This window comes from Salvelinus sp. IW2-2015, linkage group LG27, assembly GCF_002910315.2.
Source record: "Salvelinus sp. IW2-2015 linkage group LG27, ASM291031v2, whole genome shotgun sequence".
Taxonomy (NCBI): Eukaryota; Metazoa; Chordata; class Actinopteri; order Salmoniformes; family Salmonidae; genus Salvelinus; species Salvelinus sp. IW2-2015.
Genome location: NC_036867.1, coordinates 15622371 through 15631142, shown reverse-complemented (window position 1 = coordinate 15631142; position 8772 = coordinate 15622371). Strand labels below are relative to the sequence as shown.

The following is an 8772-nucleotide window of genomic DNA, read 5'->3' as shown; positions in this document are numbered from 1 at the left end:
CTGAGCACTCTAAACCCAAGACTTGTCATTGTATCAAATCTGGAATCATTAACAAACCCTATTCTACTTATGTCTTATATGAGACTGCTGTAACAGTCTTACGATGACACTCCACCCTCCCAGTAACAGCGTCCAGACAGACCCTCTCTACACAGGACCTGCACCAATCAGTGAATCTGTCTGGTTGATCAGGATTTGGATCTTTAACATCAATTAACAACTGTCACCTTTCCTGTTCCCCTCAAACAGAAAGAGGGATTTCTGTGCTGTGTTTGGGTCCAGTGTGAGCTGACAGGAATCTGGAGAAGAGCAGAGAGCAGAGACCAATGAGGGGAGTTAGAACAGTAAGTTAAGGACATACTGTACTGTATCTACCCTGGCTTTGATTACAACAGAGAAGAGATCAATGAGAGCAGTATGCTACTATTGATATATCACAAGATTGTTGAGTAGTGCCAGAAAAATGAGACTGTTAGTTACTTGATGAAGAAACTCACATTTAAGAACTGTTCTCTAGTCTTGGGCTCTTGGAGGCAGTAAAACATCCACTGAAATCACTACAGAAACACAGAGATTCACAGAGAGAGAGATATTAGCAGCATCCATATTGTACATGTATAAAGTGGTGACTAGAGGACCTCTGATTGGTCTAAACTTGGGGTTCTTACACTATTATTGTGTTGGTATTTATTTTCAAACTCACCTGTGGTGGAGATCTTGGTCCATTCTCCTTTAAGGAAGTCTTCTAGTTTCTCTCTGACATCAGAAACAGCCTTTTCCACATCTCCAAATGTACTGAGGATGGATATGATGCTGGGTAAGTCTGAAGAGACACTGGGACTGGAGAGAGACTGATAACTCTGGAGACGAGACAGAGATAAAGAGAGTGGGAGAGAGACAGAGCGAGAGTGGGTAATTGACAAAATGTATAGTTTCATAAGTTAATTTCTGTATCACCTGTATTCAAGGCAGTTTAGTTACCTGGAGGAAATGGATGTGATCCTCTGTGTGAGAGAGCTGCTCAGCTCAGCATTCTCCTCCTCAGCTCAGCTATCTCCTGCTCCAGTTGCTCCAGGAGCTCCATCAGCTTGACTCACTTGAGCCTTCTCCTGTGCTCTGATCAGCTCCTTCAAACTCAGAGCACCTTCTCTCAATGGAGTGATCAGCTCAGTAAAGATCCTATCACTTTCCTCCACTGCTGCCTGTGCAGAGTGCTGTTAGGACACAAAGAGAGAGAAGAAGAGGGCTCCATGTTAAGTAGAATTTTCTTTCCCCAAAACGTTTTTATTGCCGAGGAATAAGGTTCTACTAGAACCCTTTTAATCTGAAATAGCTATTTCACCGACGGTATCAGTCTAGGCACCCCACCGAAACCCAGAAACATGAACCAGAAACAATACAAGTAGAATAAAACAACAATCAAAATCATAGTACAACGAACTAATGGCAAGAACAGGGATTCACAATTACACAACCCAACGCTCCAGAAAAATGTAAAACATAGAAGATAAAAGGTCTCTAGGTAGAACCCTTCATAGAGGCCCACATAAAAAAAAAAAACAGTGACTGTACAAAACATTAAGAACACCTTCCTAATATTGAGTGACACTTGACCCCCCCCCCCCCCACCCCCATTATAGTTTTCACTTGGATTCACCTGGTCGTCTATGTCAAGGTAAAGAGCAGATGTCCCTAATGTTTTGTACACTCAGTGTATATTACCTCCCAGTTACCTCAAGTACCTTGTAACTACCCACTATTCAAAGTGCTCTGATCAAATTAAGGGAATCGTTCACAAACATTGGCACATTCTAAGATTCGATGATAGATCGGTAATGTGTTTTTCGGACCATCCCTTGGTCGTATTCTTGCTGGCAAAAATCTCAGAGATCAATTGGTGAACTCTGATTTACCACCCAAGATCCCCTGCACAAGTCTATTTGCGCCCCTACTGGATGAAACTACAAGTGTAATGGCTGTGCACAAAATAAGTACAAAATAAGTTCCAAACAATGCAAAAAACTAAAAAAACAACACAATCGGTTGGGGGCACGTAAAACGTCTGCCATCTTCTCCGGCACCATTTTAATATATTTGAATGTGGTAATCCCAATCTGACTTTAATCAGGATTTTAAAGCAGTTTTTGCATTTTCTAATCTCAAAGTAGTGATTAGATTGTTTTTGATGCCAATTTTTGGGGGATGATCTTAATCCCACAGGAAACGATGGATTCAGGATGGATTTAAAAAAGTGAAAGGCCACTACAAACAAATACATTTCAATTAAACTAACTAAAAACTTTCTAACATCTGAAAAACAAAAGTTCATTAAATTGACCGCATAATAGGTATGTGGTCAGTTTGTTAAATGTCCTCTTTTAATCTAGGTACCTTTATTCATGTAGTTTACTCATCTCTGTTTCCTTATAAACAGTGTAGAAGTAGTACCATAACAGTCCAGGAAACTGGCCAAAAAAAACAGGTAGAGATCTGATCATGGATTCAAAATAATAAATAATTACACTACAGAATCCGGAATTATAATGATCCAGATGACTTTTTTTTTAAATGGTCCCTGGTCATAGTACTTTACCTTGAGCGACTCCACAGCCTGTTGGAGCTCCTTCAGCTCCTTCTCTCTCTCCTGGATTCTCTGCTGGAGCTTCTGTCTGACTCGTCCCCAGCTGACTCTATGGAGAACACTGTTCATTGAGCTATCAAGGTTTATTTGTCCAGTAGTGCATTAGTATAGTATTATGATTTTAGTAGGAATTATATAGTAATAGAAGTCCCTGAGCAAAATATATATATCTATGTTTTTAGTTGAATTATTATGTTTGTTTACAGTACTCATATCATATAGCTTAATCTAACTTTGGGACTCTTAAGAAAATGATGGGTGTATGGACTACAGCAAATTATGATACATTTAGAGATAATTTTTCATGAAGTAATTGTATATGTTTTATATATATATATATGTTTATATTCAAACAGCTTTCCTACTGTATATTTAATTATTTGTTAATCAGTCACCAAAAAGTTATTCTGTCTAACCTGTTTCTCGTCCTCTCCGCTGCAGCTGACACTGTATCATGGCCTTTATGATCATCCACCATACACAGATAACAGAACAATTCTGATCGGTACGACAGTAAATCTTCACAGTTCGTCATGACGGGAGCAGATGTTCTCTGTAGCTGTGTGGAGGCTTTGACCAGCTTGTGCTTTCTTTAGTGCAGGGACACTATACGTGAGGCTGGAGGTGAGTCTTGCAGGAAGACCACAGACACACCAGACAGGACATGAGGGCTTTCTGCTTTCTGGTCCCGGTGCAGAATCACATGCCACATCTCCAGGTCCAGCATAGCACAGATTCAGGGGAGCAGCCTGAAGTCCTGTCTTCTTCAGTTTCTCCACCACTTCAGCCAACATGTTTATTTTTCTCAGAGCAGGCCTTGAATGAAGGTCTGTCTGCACTGAGGACAGCTGCAGATCCCTTCAGATCATCCTGATCAGCTCTGATCAGCTCCTTCACCTCAGAGCACCTTCTCTCAATGGAGTGGATCAGCTCAGTAAAGATCCTATCACTMTCCTCCACTGCTGCCTGTGCAGTGTGCTGTTAAGACACAAAAGAGAGAAGAGAAGGCTCCATGTTTTAAGTAAAAAAAAATTCCCCCCAAAACATTTTATTGCCGAGGAATAAGGTTCTACCTAGAACCCTTTTAATCTGAATAAGCTATATCACTGACAGTATCAGTCTAGGCACCCCACCGAAACCCAGAAACATGAACCCAGAAACAATACAAGTAGAATAAAACAATAATCAAAATCAAAGGTACAACCAACCGTAAGTGAACTAATGGCAAAGAACAGGGATTCACACTTACCCACAACCCTTCAGCAAAATGTAAAACCTAGAAGATAAAAGTGTCCTAGGTAGAACCCTTCATAGAGGCCCACATTTTTAAAAAAATACAGTGACTGTACAAAACATTAAGAACACCTTCCTAATATTGAGTTGCACTTGGACCTCCCCCCCATTATAGTTTTCACTTGGATTCACCTGGTCAGTCTATGTCAAGGAAAGAGCAGATGTCCCTAATGTTTTGTACACTCAGTGTATATTACCTCAGTTACCTCAAGTACCTTGTAACTACCCACTATTCAAAGTGCTCTGATCAAATTAAGGGAATCGTTCACAAACATTGGCACATTCTAAGATCCGATGATAGTATCGGTAATGTGTTTTCGGACCATCCCTTGGTCGTATTCTTGCTGGCAAAAATCTCAGAGATCAATTGGTGAACTCTGATTTACCACCCCAAGATACCCCTGCACAACGTCTATTTGCGCCCCTACTGGATGGAAACTACAAGTGTAATGGCTGTGCACAAATAAGTACAAAAATAAGTTCCAAACAATGCAAAAAAACTAAAAAAACAACACAATCGGTTGGGGGCACGTAAAACGTCTGCCATCTTCTCCGGCACCATTTTATATATTTGAATGTGGTAATCCAATCTGACCTTTAATCAGGATTAAAAGCAGTTTTTGCATTTTTCTAATCTCAAAGGTAGTGATTAGGATTGTTTTGATGCCAATTTTTGGGGGATGATCTTAATCCCACAGGAAACGATGGATTCAGGATGGATTTAAAAAAGGTGAAAGGCACTACAACAAATACATTTCAATGTAACTAACTAAAAACTTTCTAACATCTGAAAAACAAAGGTTCATTAAATTGACCGCATAATAGGTATGTGGTCAGTTGTTAAATGTCTCTCTTTAATCTAGGTACCTTTATTCATGTAGTTTACTCATCTCTGTTTCCTTATAACAGTGTAGAAGTAGTACCATAACCAGTCCAGGAAACTGGCCCAAAAAACAGGTAGAGATCTGATCATGGATTCAAAATATAAATAATAGCACTACAGAATCCGGATTATAATGATCCAGATGACTTTTTTTTTAAATGGTCCCTGGTCAATAATACTTACCTTGAGCGACTCCACAGCCTGTTGGAGCTCCTTCAGCTCCTTCTCTCTCTCCTGGATTCTCTGCTGGAGCTTCTGCTGACTCGTCCCCAGCTGACTCTATGGAGAAACACTGTTCATTGAGCTATCAAGGTTTATTTGTCCAGTAGTGCAATAGTATAGTATTATGATTTAGTAGGAATTATATAGTAATAGAAGTCCCTGAGCAAAATTATATATCTATGTTTTTAGTTGAATTATTATGTTTGTTTACAGTACTCATATCATATAGCTTAATCTAAACTTTGGACTCTTAAGAAAATGATGGTGTATGACTACAGCAAATTATGATACATTTAGAGATAATTTTTCATGAAAGTAATTGTATATGTTTATATATATATATATGTTTATATTCAAACAGCTTTCCTACTGTATATTTAATTATTTGTTTATCAGTCACCAACAAGTTATTCTGGTCTAACCTGTTTCTCGGTCCTCTCCGCTGCAGCTGACACTGTATCATGGCCTTTATGATCATCCACCATACACAGATAACAGATACAATTCTGATCGGTACGACAGTAAATCTTCAGCAGTTCGTCATGACGGGAGCAGATGTTCTCCTGTAGCTGTGTGGAGGCTTTGACCAGCTTGTGCTTCTTTAGTGCAGGGACACTATAGTGAGGCTGGAGGTGAGTCTTGCAGGAAGACACCAGACACACCAGACAGGACATGAGGGCTTTCTGCTTTCTGGTCCCGGTGCAGAAATCACATGCCACATCTCCAGGTCCAGCATAGCACAGATCAGGGGGAGCAGCCTGAAGTCCTGTCTTCTTCAGTTTCTCCACCACTTCAGCCAACATGTTATTTTTTCTCAGAGCAGGCCTTGAAGTGAAGGTCTGTCTGCACTGAGGACAGCTGCAGATCCCCTTCAGATCATCCTGATCCCAGCAGCCCTCAATACAGCTCCTACAGTAACTGTGTCCACAGGGAATAGCTACTGGCTCATTCAGTAGATCCAGACAGACAGAACAACAGAACTGATCCTGGTCCAGCAGAACTGCCTGCTGAGCCATTTGGACGGTTGTTGTTCACTTTCACACAGACAAACACCCGACTCAGATAAGTTTAGTTTTCTCTGAATAGATTTTGTGGGAAGGGGAGGGACTTCCTGGTTCTGCCAGGAGGTGGGGTTAGTTAGAAGGAGGGAGATAGAGAGGAATGTAGTCCAATGCAATAATGAATATCCTGTGGCCTAGGGTTGTTTAGGGGTCTAAGCTGCTTTGTGGCATATACTTCTGCAGCATGGGTTGGAATCCAGCCCACTGCTATTTCAACACACTTTCCTCCAGAGCCATATATTTAGAGAGGTAACAATTATTCTCAGGGGTTGCTCCAGTAACATGCATTGTGATCCTGGACTAAACATGAGGGCTTTCTGGTTGAAGCCTGAAGTCCTGTTTACTACATATTATCCAGATATAAATGTACTGGATATTGAAACATAATGTAAAGTGAATAATTGCTTAGGCTCTGTGTGAAGAATTCATTGTATACTATTATGGGTATGAATATTATGGATAGGGAATATACAATGAACAATTAAAAGGTACATTGTGTTCCGAGACCAAATGTGTTATTTTTCTGATGTCTACATTGATGAGAAAAATGATGAGAAATAATGAAAACCATTACTATTTCAATGTCKGTTTTCTGGAGTCTTTATTCAAAATGAGAGGCAAATAGAACTGTCTATGAATGTAACATGTTCCCATACCTTCAAATAGATACTACAGATTGCAAGAAGATTAACTGTTATTTTGAGCCATTTTAAAGGTTAATTCTATGTCCTCATGCTAATAACCCTGGATCTGATGAACGTGTCGTAGTAACAGGGAGAAGTTTATTGAGAGAGAACTTTGTGCAGTGGCCACAGCCAGACCCATCACATTCTGTTTCAAATAGTACATCTAAGGATCCAGAACAGGACAAATTTAAAGTCTTGCCAAGTTTATGTTGTTTGTATAAATTGCAGAAGTTTGTCCTCCTCAGTTAACCCCTCCACACACACACCAAAAACTCTAAGCCCTGACCCTAATTGTAACCCTAAACCTAAGCCCTAAGCCTAAAATAGCCTTTATCCTTTCGGGGACCGGACTTCTGGTCCCCACAAGGATAGTAAAACCCAAACACACACACGCTCACACACACACTCTGATGCTAAAAATAATCTTCTTTAGTTACTCATGTAGTTTATAGCATAAACACTCAAAAATAAAAATATAGAAATGTTGTTTATTTTAGGGGTTTTCTGAGTGGCAAGAGGTAAATCAAGACATGGTTAATATTTGTATTGTTTGCTACAGTATATCACCATCTGCTGGACAGTTGATTGAGTAGTAAATCTGCAGCATCAGAGCATATGCAGTACATAGGCCTAAATAGATTTTTTGAAAACGAAACAGATTCACATTCAAGTATCAATTCCGATGCAAAAATATCCTGTTGCCTTGGCTGGTTTACAAGTCTTAGCTGCTTTCACCTTTTCAAAAATACTGCAGATTGTAGAAAGTGAAAGATTAACTGCTGTTTTGAGCAATTTGAAAGGATAATTCAATGTCCACATGCAAATAACCCTTGATATGATACATCTGTAGTAGTAAAGGGGAGAAGTTTATTGAGAGAGAAATATGATTAAATGCTCGGCTCAGTCAATGAGATTTAGTTACGTTTTTTTCCAGTATCTTTGTGCATTGGTCATAGCCTGACCCATCACATTCTGTTTCANTGAGATTTAGTTACGTTTTTTTCCAGTATCTTTGTGCATTGGTCATAGCCTGACCCATCACATTCTGTTTCAAAAAGTACAGCTATGGAAACAGAGCAGGACAAATGCCTAGTCAGGACAAATGGACAAATGGACAAATGCCTAGTCTTGCTAAGTTTATGTTGTTTGTATAAATTGCAGTCGTTGGTCCTCCTCAGTTAACTTACAAATGCAAACATTCAAAAGAGTGAAACCAAAGTGAAGTAATCTAGCTTGCTTACATTTTACTTAATGATTGAGGAATTAAATAAAACAAAGTAAAAATTCACCAAGAGTGTCATTGTAGACACAGCTAAATATAATCTTCTTTATTTACTCATTTAGTTTATAGCATAAACCCTCAAAGACGAACATAAGGAAATATTGTTTATTGTTGGTGGTTTGCTGAGTGGCAAGAGGTAAATCAAGAAATATTTAATATTGTATTGTTTGTTACAGTATATCACCATCTGCTGGACGGTTGATTGAGGAGTAAATCTGCAGCATCAGAGTATATACAGTACATAGGCCTGGATAGATTTGAGAAAACTAAACAGATTCAAATTCAAGGATCAATAGGTAAATAATAATACAACTTACTGAAATTAACAAATAATCTTTCTTTAAAAAAAAAGACAATAAGGCAGTTGTTTTTTAGTTTAGACTTCATCAAAGTGAGAATACATCAATATGGATGTGATTAAAACCTAGACTAAATTAAAGATTAAATCAATAAAAATAATTGTACATACCAAACTAAAAGAGCATTAGCCGTCATTCTAATATGGGGAACTCTACAGTTTACACAGCACAGCAGAATTATTTTTGTACCCAACCCATATCCCAGGAAAGAGGGGTTTAGTGAACGTGCTTTCGACTGTGTGAAGGAGGGTCATTGTGTCAGAGACGCTGTAGAAGGACAGAATACCTGCCTTGTGATCCAGGTACACTCCTACTCTGGAGGACTGAGGGCCTGATACTTTAGTC

General features: G+C 39.1%; 2 pseudogenes; both read right to left on the bottom strand.

Moving 5' to 3' along the window:
* Positions 1–52: 52 nt before the first annotated feature.
* LOC111953814 (tripartite motif-containing protein 16-like) overlaps positions 53–8772 on the bottom strand; it is a 19812-nt pseudogene continuing 11092 nt past the window's right edge.
* LOC111953815 (E3 ubiquitin/ISG15 ligase TRIM25-like) lies at positions 502–6109 on the bottom strand (annotated as a pseudogene).